The sequence below is a fragment of the Natator depressus genome, chromosome 3, assembly GCF_965152275.1.
Source record: "Natator depressus isolate rNatDep1 chromosome 3, rNatDep2.hap1, whole genome shotgun sequence".
Taxonomy (NCBI): domain Eukaryota; kingdom Metazoa; phylum Chordata; order Testudines; family Cheloniidae; genus Natator; species Natator depressus.
Genome location: NC_134236.1, coordinates 31,344,530 through 31,360,029, shown reverse-complemented (window position 1 = coordinate 31,360,029; position 15,500 = coordinate 31,344,530). Strand labels below are relative to the sequence as shown.

Below are 15,500 nucleotides of genomic sequence, written 5' to 3'. Positions count from 1 at the left end.
CTCTGGCTATTGAGTTTCTAACGGACTTGCTGAGGGGAAAAGGACTCTGGACACTGGAAAGCTCTGGGATTTACCATGATTTATTTTCTTTAAATGTCTTCACTTTGCCCTTTTGTATAAGGAGGCTGGTAGGAAGCAATCCAGCTTTGGGGTGCAGAACACCTGCTGCCAACCACTGGGCCCTGGCTTGGAACCTGATGGAGAGGGGAAGCCCAGGTTCCCCTACCAACCCCCCAGCCAGTGCTGAAGGTGGAAACCCCAGATACGGGACATCTGGACAAAGGAGACCGTGAAACCAGGAGGATTAAGACTCTGGCACCTTGGCCCTAGGTGTGGCCTGGAGCCCCTCAGGGCTGCTTTGTTGGACTCTTTGTCTGCCTAAAAGGGGGTGGACATAATTCATGACCTGGCCAGAGGGTTGAGTCATGGAAGAGGGCAGACCAGAATGGCTGTCAGCCAGAGCACCAGGAAAGAAGAGAAACTATTACAACCACACCCAGCTGCAAGGGAGCATCTGCAGTGAGCGAATCCCCTTCACACGGCTGTAACAGAATCCTATCTGCCATAACTTGGGCAGAGGAGGGGGACCTGGGTCACACATTCACCAGTGGGTTACACTTACTGCGGGGTTTGATTCAGTTTGCATTTTGCCTCCTTTGATTATTGCAAGATGGCTTCTGCAAACAGATGAGATTTACCACTTGCTCTGAAAGTGGTCAGGATTGAGCTCAGTCCTGTCTCTTCCAGCAGATGTTCTACAGTCAACCAAAAACATCTTACCTCCAGCTCTCAACAACTTCATCCCTATATGAAGCTTTTCAAGGGAAGAGTGGTTTGCAAATACAGTCAGGAATGGAGAGGCAAACACTGCGCTTATTAGATTTAATCCCTTTATTGTTACTGATATAAGTGTAACCCTTCTGCTCGTCAGAGTTGGCAGTAACAAGGGCCAGGTTCAGTATCTAAGGATTCCGTTCCAAAAACACAATGCAAAACTGCTCGAGCCCCCACCCAGTGACCTGGGACAAATATATACTGGGGGTGGGGGAGTCCGACAGCCGACTGCCCCACCTCTCCGTGGGTTTCTGCTGCAGCCTTCACCGCCACCCACTCCTCTCCAGTAGCCGTCCAGTGAGCCACTCCGCCAGCTGCTCCTCCCCAGTAGCCGTCCTGCGAGCCACTCCACCAGCTGCTCCTCTCCAGTAGCTGTCCTACAAGCCACTCACCAATATATCTTAAGTAGTAGGAGGCCTGAACATAGTACTCAGTGATTTCAGCCACAGTAGGGGAGCCCCAGTGCTGGTATACCACTGGCCCAAAATAAATTCAGCTCTGCAATCTGTAACCAGACTCCTAGTGGAATCAAAATTAGCTCTGCTATTACACAGTGGAGAGAGAATATGATGCAGTTGGCATTTAAGGCCCTCAGAAGGGGCCCATACCACAAGTTACAAATACCTGCCCCCAACCTCTCTCCATTCATTGAGTTTTGGAACCCATGACCCTTGCCTAGTGAGTGCTACTTAGTTGATGGCAACTCCCTCCATCATAACAAAAAGCCAAGTACAGTTCCACTGTCTTTGATTCACATAATTAGGATAACAACACTTTATTCTTCCTGCTCCAACAACAGAGAAACTGGGGATCCCACAGCTGACAAAGTGACCATCTAGGTGGGGTGGGTGTGCCTATGCAAATGAAATCAGCCCCTGAAGTTCTTTTCCACAACCCGCCACAACTCACCATCACATGTCAGGGTAGAGCTCATCCTGACTCTGCTTACATAAGAATGAGTCTTGGCAGTAGTTTTCTACTGAAACAATCATACCTAGTATGGGTTCCATTAATATGAATGTTGGACCATATGTTCCAAAGGCACCTGGGATGCTGTTCACTAATTAAGAGATTAAACAAAGGTGACCAAAGCAGAAAGAAGAAACCCTGGAATGAGAGAGTGAATGAATAAGGCCATGAAACCAAAAGGAAAAGATAAAGGGACTGAGGTATTCAGAACAATGATGAGTGAAAATTTATCACATCTTCAGTTTAACTTACATAGTTCAAGGCCAAAAGGAAAAACTAAACTAAAAATATATGGTAAAATTGTAGAGCTGGATAGAAAATTCAGTAACCAACATGAATATTTTTTCCTTTGAATATTTCTACAAACAGCAAATGCTACAAATAGTGGAACCTCAGCAAAAGGGCACAGTATTAAAAAAAAAAAAAAAAACCACACACACAAAGGGGTGATCCCGCAGAAAAATACCTAGCACAAAATACCAGCTCTGATAGGTTAGAGGCACAACCCCAGTGCACCCTTTGAAGCAGCAAACACTGTGCTGTTAGCTGGCTGTTCATAGGCATCCTTTCCTGTGCTGGCAGACTTTGTATAGGATGTATATTCAGCTACATTCTACTACCCATCCTGAGGGTTTGGTGTATATGGCCAGGATTTAGTCTCTATGAGCCCAATTCAAAGCCCACAGAAGTCAATGGAAGGACTCCCACTGGCCACATTATGACTGAGAAAAACCTACATTTCGGATATATAGAAGAACCTGCCAACCTTGTACTTTGCCTTTAACTTCACTTATGTACCAGTGGGTCTCAGATGAAAGCACTGAATACCTCACTGGCGACCAAATGGTACCTTGAGGATCACAGATACTTTTCTCTGGCATCTCTTCCCCGAACCCAGTGCCCAGCTTCCGACCAGCTTCTGCAAGTGTTCGCCTCTTTAAAAGAAGGATGCGAGACATCGAGTATGGTGAAATACTTGGAGGATCTATCAGAAAAAGAACATATCAGTTGGTTTGTTTGGGTCAAATAGCTTTTGAGTTTTCCTGCTTCACTCCAGTTGCTTCCTTTAAAAAGATTAACAGTCATGTCTCCTTCTGGGAGCCACAGTACCTGAAAGCTCAGTTCAGTGTCAGATGGATGATTTGGAAGGGAGCTTTCACCCTTTGACAGCACAGCAGTCATTAGGGACCAGATTTAAGACACAAATATTCATCACATTCTACTTAAGCCTTTATGATAGATATCTTGCCCCATCTTCTGAAACTGTAAAGGTCACGGAGCCATTTCCATCACACCATCGGCCCAGAGAAACATTTTCACTGATGATACTTGTCACAACAAGCCTAAGGAATTGGCTAAATATCCAGAATAATTTACAACTGCCCTGTGCCGGAAGTCAAAGCACGTTTGGAAGAACAGGCATCATACTAAGAGGACAAAAGAGGGGATGATCCAGTTTTATCCTGAAGCTAGAAAACAAGTGTGGCTGAACTTTTCAATTGCATTTAGTGATGGCCTCATCTCTATTTAGTATTTGAAATGGGGAGATTGGATAAGGAACACAAGAACTTTCCCAATAGATGCAGAAAGTCTGTTAAGTGTTCCTGAAACTGGATGAAAATATTACGGTCTCCATCATTCACTCTCTCAAGCATACTGGGATATCAGGTAGAATGTGACATGACACAAGAGGAACGGACACTGCCTGCTCTATTCCATCTCACCATCATGCCATTTCTCCTCTACCCAAGTTGCTGCATTACCAATATATTTAATGGCATCAGCACTTTAACCTTTGTCTATACCCAGGGTCAGTCTGTTACCTTGGCTGAATTTGTATATTAAACTGGACAAGAAAGTGTAAAGAGAACTTTATTACTGCATAACAAATTTAAGTAAAACTGAACAGAAGACATATAGTTCAGGGAATAAATGAACTTAATGTGGTGTATTGAAAACTGTGCTAAAATTACAAGCTAGCACTTTAAGTGTAAGGGGTTTCCTGGTCTTGCTTGCAGACTAGGGGGCTCTTTAGGGAAGCATGCAATCTGGGTGATTCTTCAGCAGTCAGTCCGCAAAGAGCCAGCGTAGAGCAAAGTAGCTTGAGCCTCTGTGTCTTAGAGAAACAGCCTGCTTTCTCTCTTTGATTCTTGTATACTAGGGTTCTGGATTTTAAGAAAAATGTTCATGCATACACACAGAAGAGTATTTTATGGTTTTATCTTCCTGAAAGGTTGCAACATAACACTTAGGAATGAATATAGAAAAGAAAAATAGCCTTTTATAATAAGCCCATTAGAGTGGCTCCAGCACTAGTAACACACACACACACACACACACACACGGTAGCTTTTGCTCACTGCATTTCTTAGGCGGATGCAGAACAGAGACAAACCAGGTTAATCATGCGATCCACTACTCAGAGCATTCCCACTCTTTGCATAAAGTTTCACCAAAGAAAAAACAGAGATCTCAGAGCCAAGCTGTCACTTGTAACTTTGCAAAAACCAGAGACCAGAGTTTGAAACCCTTGCCCCAAGCTTGCACTACCTGCCCCACAGCATACAATTCACAAACACTCCCTATTCAGCAGCGAGTCAGATTCAGTGCCTGGCTTCTACCTCCAGCACTCAGTACTCCAGCTCGCCAATAGGAGTTGCTGGGTGCTCAGCATTTTTGAAAATAAGACCACTTATTTAGACCGCTAATTAATATTCAGCTCTTAAATCCATATTTAGGCATCTGTCTAAATAAGTGGCCTCATTTTTAAGAGCTCAGAGTCCACAAAATATCTTAGCAGCCTCAGGCGGAGCTGATGGGGGCTCAGAATTTTTGAAAATCAGGTTGCTTTTGGCTTGATCCTGAACCCATCGAAGTCAATTGTAAACCTCAGACTGTGTTCAGTGGTGTCGGATCAGTCCCTGAATAGAGCTTTAGGAACTGAACTCTAGGAACTCATTTCTGAAAATTGGTTTAGGGAATCTTAAGGGTGGCTGACAAAGAAGGGAAGAGAGAATATCAGATCAAGGACAAGTCTATTGAAGGAGGGAGGTAGAAGGAAAAGGAATGCAGGCAGTGGGAATGTCCTTTGGGGTAGGAACTATGGAGGGAGAAGTAATGAAAAATCTTAAGGAGCAGAAATTGCCTTTAAAATCTTTAGGCATTTCTCCCCATTTGAGAGTTTGAAGATGCTGCATCTCTTCAGTTCATGTCTTTACATTGGGAGCCACAGGAAGCCCGTGGATCCCATGCCATCAATTTCTGTCCTCCACCATGTAACTTCCAGCACGACTTAAAAGCAGCATAATCTCCTGGCATTCTTGCAGAGCAGACCAGACCAACAGCAATTTGAAATTGACTAGGGTCACACATTGTTATACACAGAGTTGGTATAGCCATGTCGGACCCAGGATATTAGAGAAACAAGGAGGGTGAGGTAATATCTTTTAGTGGACCAATTTCTGTTGGGGAGAGAGAGGCAAGCTTTTGCGCTTACACAGAGCTCTTTGTAAGGTTGGCTCTGTGTAAGCTCAAAAGCATGTCTCTCTCTCTAACAGAAGTTGGTCCAATAAGATATTACCTCACCCAACTTGTCTCTCTACAGTCACCCACAGTTAAGGCCTCTCCTGTGGCCTTACCAAGCTAAGCAGAGGTGGGATCTCCTGCAGCTGCCTGTAAATATCTGTTGACCCTGTGTGATAGGCTGCCTGGGGCTTCCCTCACCATCTTCTGAGAAGCAGTGTTCACCCATGCAGGGAGCATCAGCCATAAACAATACAGTCATGTCAAGGTACCAATTAAAAGAAAAAACTTGTCCCTTACCTTGCTTTAGTTGCTTGTGGAAGAGTGAACTCCCTGTTGGAGTGCCCCCTTTCTGCTGGGTGAGCATAGCAGCTGTCCTCTCACAGCTGGATATGGTGTAGCAGGCTCTCCTCATTTAGTGCCCCCTGTTGACTGCTGCTCTGGACCTGCAGTGATCTCCCTCTGTGACCTGGTGTGCCTGGGGCAGCCCTCGCTGAAAATGACAGTCAGGGCAGGCTGCAAAAGGAGAGCACATTCTCCCAAAACTGGTGGCTTACCTGAAGTTAGACTCTCCAACCAGTCACAAACTGTACTTTTGATCTCCCACACTGATTATCAAGGAATTAAATAAAGAAATCACACCGCCCCCTTATTGCATTCCAGTCTCTGGCTCCCAATCAGCACCTAGGTCCAGTCTAGTGAGCGGTTATTTAAAAAACTCTGCTCACTATACAAAATGTTCTTCTGACCCCCAAGGGCCAGCCACATTGCCAGGTCAATATTAGGTTGGATTTACCCAAAATACCATGCTGCCAGCCAATTCTTTAGTGTCTAAAACTAAAGGTTTATTATAAAGAAAAAAGACAGAACAAGAAGAGAGTTGTTAAATGATAAAGCACCCAGATACATACAGAGATTTCAAAGTCCATATATAAGGTTCTTAGCAGAATTGGTGAGTTTGCTGGCTTGAAAGTCCCTTTGGAACACATCCACAGCTTGGATGGGTCATTCAGTCCTTTGGAGTAACTTTTCTACAAACTGAAGCTCTGAACAGAGGTAAGAAGCAGGAATGAAGACAAAATGGATATGATGCAGCTTCCTTTTATATTCTTTTCCCATGTGGCTTGTACTTTCCGTGTCCCCAAACACAAGCTTTAGAGCACATGGCATGGAAAAGCCTCAGAGTTCTGTCCATAAGCATACCACATGCCTTCTTGACTCATAAAGTGTATCCCCTAATTCCTTTCAATTAGTTCATTGTACAGTTGATGACCCTTGATGGGCCATTGAACAGGTTAGGCAGTGCTGATGCCAATCCGTCTGGGGGTGTCACCCAGAAACACAGTACAAGTTTGGAAACACAGATATACCACACATATCTAACTGTATAAGGTGATACAAACATATAAACAAGATCACACTTGGCAAATCATAATCTTTTCACAGATACCTCACATGGCATATCTGGTCAGATTCCTTGCAATTTTATGATATTTTTGGTACCAATATTATAAAGTGTCCCACATATTCCATACAACATCACACCCTCTTCTCTTGACTTAGCCCTTCAGCCAGCTCATGCTGAAGTCCACCCCTTTGGGGGTAACAGAAAGTCTAACAAATAGAGTCCCAATTCTTACAAAAGGTCTTCGGCCCTGACTCTGGGCCCCATAGTCCTCCCACCCAGCTGAGGACTCCCAGTCATCCTTATCTCCTTCCCTAGAAGTTTTTAAGGTCAGGCTTGACAAAGCCCTGGCTGGGATGATTTAGTCGGGGATCGGTCCTGCTTTGAGCAGGGGGTTGGACTAGATGACCTCTTGAGGTCCCTTCCAACCCTGATATTCTATGATTCTATGATCCCTTTGTCAGGGGTTTACCACACAATGGCTGGTTGGGAATCCCAGGCCCACTCACTACACTAAATTCCAGTTTAAGGACCCTATAACCAGCAGCGCAAATTGGTTCAGTCAGACTCCTTGTTGCTGCCTCCCTGGACGACTTCTTACCACAGCCTGTCAGCTGGCCTCTCCCACAACCAGGGCCGTCCTTACCCATATGCAAGGTACGCAGCTGCGTAGGGCACCAGGAAATTTGGGGCACCACATGTCCTGGTGCCCTGTGCAGCTGCGTGCTGCTCCAGCTCCTGCTCCGCCCCTTCCCGCCCCTCCACTCCCGAGGACTGCAGCAGGGCTGGGCCTGCACTCACCAGTGGCGGGAAGTGCAGCAACCCGGCCCCAGCCGCGCCACCCGTGAGTGCTGGGGGGTGGTTCCCCTCTCCCCCCCCAATCCAGCCCCCCCCCCCCGGTGGAGGCCTGGGGCCAGCCCCCCTGCTCCCTCCCCCCAGATGCCTGGGGGCCCACCCCACCCCACCCCCCCGCAGGGGGGCTGCATAATGCCCTAGAATTGCTAGGGACGGCCCTGCCCACAACCTCTTTAAATTCACCCTTATCTCAGGGCCAGGACCCACGGGGCTCTCCCCTGGAACCACCCCAACAAAATCCCGAAACAAAAGTACAAATATAAATTCACTTCTGTCCTCCTGGGGCTCTCAGTTCCTCAGGGGAATGCATCACAGTGCTCTGTCCCTGGAAGTCCAGATTCTGCCTTGTTATCAGGGCTCACTACCAGAGCCTGTTCCACGCTGGTGGCTGCTTTGTTTATCTCCGGGCCTCCTGCCAGACTTTGCTACTTAGGAGAGGATCCCAGGGCCAGCTCTCTACCCGGGTTCCTCCTTGACCCTCCCAGACTCTCCACTCGCTCTCATCATAGAGTGACTACAGAGTTTTTTCCTACATCCCCCTTCTGCTCCAGACTTCCTCTCTCTAACCACCCAGCTCCTCTCCCAGCTGGGACTCATCTTGGATTAGGGCTGACCCACCCTTCGGGTGCAGCCAGGTGGGTTAGCCTCAAGTCCACATTAACCCTTTCACTATCCATATAGGTAGACACCCCTTCACACTATTCTATGGGAACGTGTAGCTAAAGCATTAGCAGGATGCAATATGAATGAAGGAAACAACTATCTTTCCTTTTTCCCTTATCCTTGCTGGCCAGAATAACTTCTTCCCTTCCAATGGAAATAGGCTTCTAGGGAACTGCATAGCAAAAGCAGGGACAGGATCAGTATTACCTTTAAGTAAGGCCTAAGTAAGTAAGTATCCACCCTTTATAGTGACAGAGCAACACTTGCATATAGGTGGTGCTGTATAATCATGAGCTTGCTTTGTTTTCTGTCTGTCACAAAGTTTTCAATCCACATGACAGAATTCATATTCAAGCCAATTTGAATCAAATGTTTTAGAGAGACTGTCAAATGTTTTACTAACATCTAAATTATGAATATTGTATCTACCACTTCTTTCATCCACTAATGTTGTTCGTGTCAAAAACAATTACACTTGTCTAGCACAATATCTTTTGATAAGTCCAAACTACTTACTGTTATCTTCTGGGGGGGAAAAATTACTTGCACCTTTCTTCCATTGCTTTCCTAATGCTAGAACTTCGAAGTTACACTTCTAAGGCAGTAACTGGCAGGACAGCTCTCCTTTCCAATTTTGAAGACCAGTAGTATATTTGCTTTTCTTTAATCATATCTCACTGGTTATTTTCCTATGACTTTTCCAAAAATATATGTCAGTGTTACACTAGGTTTATTTGCTATTTCCCTCAATACTAGCTGGACCTACTGATTCGTAGATGAACACCGTTTTCCATTTATCTCCCTTGTTATCCATACAATTAAAAAAAAATTAAATTTCAGCTCTTTTGGGAACGTTACAACCAGACCTCTCAACCGAGCAAATTCTAAATGTGAGCTGCAGTGTGTGACTGTGGATGCATGAGCTGCCCTCTTGTGGCCAGGATGCCTCTGCTCTGCCCTTTATTCTCCATCTTCCAGGCTGTTTTACACAGACTCACACACTTGCTTGTCCAATTGCCATCCTTACAGGGATCTGGGTTTATTCAGCCAATAGCTCAAAAGTAAAGCTCAGAATCTCAAAAATCTGTTCCAAGGGATGGCTCTAACCTCAGGGCCTGGGAGAGCGAAAGGGTTCCTTTGTCTAGTCCTTTTCCTTTTTTATGAGTTCTTAGAGGGTAATACACCTGGGGTTTAGCATGCAGTTGTCCTGCTGAGAGCTTACTCCTCTGTAGACTTCCCAGAATCAGCTCCCTCAAAACCTCCTTTAGCTCTTTTATCAAGAACCAGCTGCTTGCAGTTCTCTCCCTATGCCAGGTATCTCTGGTTAGTTCATTTAGCTTGTTAGCTCCCTCACAAAGATCCAAAATGAGAGACACACAAATAAATATTCATGCAGGAAACTTAACATTCTGTGGAATTCCTTCCTTCAGTATAAACAATTATTTGTAGAGCCTCGGTTTCACGATTCTTTATCTCTGATGTAAACAATTGTGAATAACAAAAGTGAGGAGATCCAAAATGTGTGTGGAACAGAGTTCACTTTGGGACTAAAATGAGGGATGTCCCTCAAGACGAGGGACAACTGAGATGTATGGTTACAACTTTTACGTGGGGTTGCTACTGGCTGTGCCTCCAGAACAGGATGTGCTGTTGCTAAGAAAGTGGTTTCTGTAGCAGACATAATCACATAAACACTTTCTGATTCTCTTTCCCTCACCTAGGTGATCTTTACAGGAGCTGAAGAAGTCTGGATAGAAGCAGCCCAAAATCTGATTTAGTTGTTTTTGTCTCAGATGGAATGTGAGCAAACCCCACATTAAAGGATCTGTGAGCTCAGGCATTCTTGAACTTCAAGACACTATGGGTACATAACAACCAGAAAAACAACTCATTATTTTGCAGCCATGAGCCCTTCTGATCATTCATACTAAGCTATAGTAATACAAGAAAAAAGTAACATTTTCATCACATTGAATGTGCAAAATTCCCATTAACAAGAGGAGCGTGAATTCCAGAATATTATTGACCTATTAGTTTTAACTGGTTTTAAAAAACAAACCATTTACAGGTTGCAAGTGGAAAGCAACTAATATAGTAAATTGCTAAAGAAAAACTACAGATACCTGGGCAAAAACAGCAGGCCAAGCAGGGCTCAAAATCAGTTATGCCAAAACAAATATCCTTGAAACCCAGACATCAAGCAGTAACATCATATTAGATGGCAAAAACATCAAGAAAGTAGAAAAGTTCATTTATCTGGGCAACACCATACTAGCCAAGAAATTCCTGGAGAAAGAAGTGACCTCAAGGAAATATCATTAAACAATGTGTGAACATCAGAGATACACAGCACCACAACAAAACTAAGAATTTTCAACTCAAACATAAATCTCAGTGCTAACATGCATCTGTGAGAGCTGGTGATCCATTAATATGTTAGATAGAAAACTAGACACCTTGGAATATAAAAACCTATGAAATATTTTAGGCACCAGATAGAGACTGTCACTAGTGAAGAGATCCAAGAAATTACCGACCAGTGGCTCTTCTCCACTAGAATCAGAAGGAAGCACTGGACATATTTGGGGCATGTACTTTGGATGCCAACACACAGACTCCCACATGAAGCTGTCAAGTGGAAACCAACTGGTGTGAGGAAAGAGGGCGCCCAAGAGAAACCTTAAAAAGGGTCCTTTGCAGGTAGGTAGGGCAGAACAGTTGATCTCAACACCATGGAGCAGTTTGAAACAGCAGCAATCCCATTCAATTACATCATATAATGGCAAACAACTAAATAATGACAAATGTTATAAATGCTTGTATACAGATGCTAGAAGTCTAAATACTAAGATGGGTGAACTTGAGTGCCTGGTCTTATATGAGGATATTGACATACTAGGCATCACAGAAACTTGGTAGAATAATGCTAACCAACGGAATATGGTAATACCAGAGTACAAAATATATAGGAATGACAGAGTAGATTGTGCTGGTGAGGGGGTGGCACTATATGTGAAAGAAGCCACAGAGTCAAATATAGCAGAAATCTTAAAGGGATCAAACTGTACCAGAGAATCTCTATGGATAGAAACTCCATGCTTGAATAATAAGAGGATAGCAGTGGTGGCAGTGATTGTGAAATGCTTAGGTAGATTAGAGAGGCTACAAAAATAGAAAACTCAGTAACAATGGGGGATTTCAACTAACCCCATATTGACTGGGTACATGTCCCCTCAGGACAGGATGCAGAGATAAAGTTTCTACACATCATTAATGAGTGCTTCTTGGAGCAGCTAGTCCTGGAACCCACAAGGGGAGAGGCAATTCTTGATTTAGCCCTAAGTGGAGCACAAGGTCTGATCTGAGAGGTGAATATAGCTGAACCATTCAGTAATAGCAAACATAATGTAATTAAATTTAACATCCTTGGGATGGGGGTGGAGGGGAAGATACCAAAGAAACCCCCCACAATAGCATTTAACTTCAAAAGGGGGGAACCTAAATAAAAATGAGTAAATTAGTTAAAAGGAAATTAAAGAGAACTGTCACAAGAATAAAATGACTGCAACCCACATGGAAGCTGTTTAATAACACCATAGCAGAGGCTCAGACTAAATGTATACACTAAATTAAATAAAAAAAAGTAAGAGACCCAAAAAATGCCATCATGGCTAAACAACATAATAAAAGAGGCAGTTAGAGGCAAAAATGCATCCTTTAAAAATTGGAAGTAAAATCCTACTGAGGAAAATAGAAGTATAAATTCTGGCAAGTCAAGTGTAAATGCATAATTATGCAAGCCAAAAAACAATTTGAAGAGCAACTAGCAAAAGACACAAAAATGATCAGCAAAAACTTTTTTTAAGTACCTCAGAAGCAGGAAGCCTGCCAAACAGTCAGTAGGGACACTGGATGATCAAGGTGCTAAAGAAACACTCAAGAAAGACAAGGCCATTGTGGAGAAGCTAAGTAAATTCTTTGCACTGATCTTCACTGCAGAGGATGTGAGGGGGACTCCCACACCTGAGCCATTGTTTTTAAATCAGACTAATCTGAGGAATAGTTCTAGAGTGAGGGATCAGTAGAGGAGATTTCGGAACAAACTGATAAATTAAACAGTAATAAGTCACCAGGACCAGATGGTATTCACCCAAGAGTTCTGAAGAAACTCAAATATGAAATTACAGAACTACAAACTGTAGTCACTGTACCAGATAAGGGTAGCTAATGTAATGCCGAAAAAAGGCTCCAGCAGTGATCCTGGCAATTATAGGCCAGTAAGCCTAATTTCAGTACCAGGCAAATTGGTTGAAACTATAGTAAAGAACAGAAATCCCAGACACATAGATGAACATTATATGATGGAGAAGAGTCAATATGGCTTTTGTAAAGGGAAATCATGCCTCACCTATCTGTTAGAATTCTCCGAGGGTGTCAACAAGCATGCAGACAGAGTGATCCAGTGAATATAATGTACTGAGACTTTCAGAAAGCCTTTGAAAATGTCCCACACCAAAAGTTCTTAAGCAAAACAAGCAGTCATGGGATAAGAGGAAAGGACTTCCCATGGATCAGTACCTGATTAAAAGATAGGAAACAAAGGGTAGGAATAAATGGTTGGCTTTCACAGTGGAGACCTCTGCTGTTCATCATATTCATAAATGATCTGGAAAAGGCTGTGAACAGTGAGGTGTCAAAATTTGAATACAAAATTATTCAAGAAAGTTAATTCCAAAGCTGACTGTGAAGAGTTACAAAGCAATCTTACAAAATTGGGTGACCAGGCAAGAAAATTAAAGACAAGGTGGGTGAGGTAATATCTTTTATTGGACCAACTTCTGTTGGTGAGAGAGAGAGAGAAGCTTTCAAGCTTACACAGAGCTCTTCTTCAGGTCAGCTCTCTGTAAATTCAAAAGCTGTCTCTCTCACAAACTCTCTCCATTAAAGTAATTTGTTCCGTATGGCTGATGTCAGGTGTGCAGTCCAGAATAACAGAGTGATATCTTGCTGACTTCAGATCTGTCACAATCTTCTGTTTGACTTTTGTTTCCAGTAACTGTATGATCTCATTTTGAATTTTTTTTTCCAAGGTAGTGGGTGGTGACTCTTCTTAGATGCTCCTGGAGTACAGCATCAAACTCAGCCATCAGCTCCACAATTTTAAGGAAGTTTCAATTGTTTGGCACATACAGCTGATCTGAAGTGCCACGCAGTGTTAGGTTTTGGGTAGCAAGCATTCTCACAATGGCAATGAGGCTTTTCAGAACATTTTGCTAGTAAAGAGACTCTGATGCAATCTTCTCTTGATGCTGATCATCTATGGTAGCCTTTAACCTTCGTCTCATCTCAAGCTCTTTCCACCTATGGAATGCTCTTTGGTGATTTGCTGCCTTCTCATGGAATGCCAGATTTCTTGTCAGATTTTTCCAGTCCTTTGTTCTTGTAGAACCCAATGGGTCAGCAACATTAGACTGGAAGAGTTTGCAACAAAAACAGTATGCAGCATTCTGGGTTTTTGAGTACATAAGCCATGGCCTCTCCACTTTGTCACCATTGGGGATTTCATGCCAGTAACGTGTTGGATGGAAACTTCTATTTTCATTCTTTGGGGAACATGAAGTTTTTCACTTGCTGTGGCCCATGCAGTACAAGGAAGTCCCTCAGGCTACTGCTCAAGTAGGTCCACAGTCCTGGATCATCTAAACTGAAGGAACTAAACTCAGCAGCAGCTGTTTCTTGTGCCTCCACCACACTCTTCTCTGATCTACACTTTTCTTCAGGAATGTGCATGGTTACATCCATTGGAGATGGAGATATGGATGCTGCAGTAGCTGCCAGGTCACCTGCACTCTGACTAACTGCAAGATCAGGCATCTCCTCACCACTCACATCCTCACTGGGGCCGGAAGGCTCACGGTGAACATTTGTGTCTATGTATCTCAGGAAAGCTCCTTCCTGCTTAGATAAAAAAGCTTCCTTTGCTCTCTCTCTTTTTCTGAATGCTGCCCCAGAGGGGCATTTTCTTCTTTCACTCATAAGTGCTGTTCTGTGCCAGCTATAGTGGCTCTCAACATTCAATTGAAGGGGACAAATAAGCAGGCTGGTAGCAGGGCCTGAGTGAGGGAAGATATCAGTGTCTTAAGGGCCTAACTGGCTCCTACTACTTCAGTTGACTGCCTATTCTTCTCCTCAAGTGGGTTCAGGGAAGCGGCAGGAAACAGGAAGCTCCCTAAGAAGCTGGTGTTAATCAGTACAGGCTCCGGGAGGTGCTAGAGAGGTACATAAGAGGCTCCTCCTCCTCTCTCTCCCTGCAGCTCCTGCTGCTTTCTGTTATTCCCTCTCACCTTTTCTCCTGCCTGCCTGTTATGTCTCTCTTGCCCTCCTTCCTCCAGCACAGCACTCCACCATCTCTGTGCATCTAGAGCAGAGACAATATATATGCACCAGCAGCAGACACAATTTTCTACACTCTGGGTCCTAGTGGCACCCCTCCACAGTCTGGCACCTGAGGGCGGCCACCTCAGTTCACCTCCTGGTGAGGCCAGCCCTGAAGACAGTGTAAACCTAGACCATCCCTGACTGTGTTTAAGAACATAAGAACGGCCACATTGGGTGAGACCAGTGTTCCATCTAGCTCAGTGTCTTGTCCTCTGACAGTGGCCAGAGCTCGATGCTTCGGTGGGAATGACCAGAACAGGGCAATTAATGAGTGATCCATCCCTGTCTCAGGTGCCAAAACATTGTGGCCTGGCCCTGTCTGTCTTGCCTCAGTGCAGGAGGCTGGACTAAATGACCTCTCAAGTCAAGGTCTGCTTTGGCATAATTTTAAAGCCTGACCCAAACCCAACTAGACCACGGCCAATCTGAGCAGGTTGCGTTCTTTTCCTACCTGACCTGACTCCAACACTTGTAGTTGGGTCCCGCTGGGTTCGGGTCCTGTTGCAAGGATCCGCTCTCAAGGTCCCTCCCAGCCCTACATTTCTAAGATTCTATGTGGGAGTTACACCGACATAGAACTCTTTACAGAAATTAATATTAATGGCAGTTCCAAACCTAATCTATCCTGCACAAAAATTTAAAAAGCCCTAATGTTTCACACTTCAGCCCTGAGTATATCAAAATTCTAGTAGGCTGTTGTAGTTCATGAAAGTTCCCCAACTAGAATTCCACGCTTTAGAGAGGGGCCAAGCTGCAGATTTCGGTTCTAGATTTCAAATTGCACTAAATTTGAGGCGTTTGGATCCAGGGATTA

At 44.1% G+C, this 15,500-nt stretch overlaps 1 long non-coding RNA gene across 1 annotated transcript in view; it reads right to left on the bottom strand.

Annotated features, from left to right (window-relative positions):
* Nucleotides 1-5,810: 5,810 nt before the first annotated feature.
* The window catches only part of LOC141984584 (uncharacterized), a 57,617-nt gene continuing 47,927 nt past the window's right edge, over nt 5,811-15,500 (bottom strand). Inside the window, exon 3 of the long non-coding RNA XR_012638754.1 lies at nt 5,811-5,841. This is a non-coding gene — a long non-coding RNA (uncharacterized LOC141984584). The remainder of the gene's footprint in view (nt 5,842-15,500) is intronic.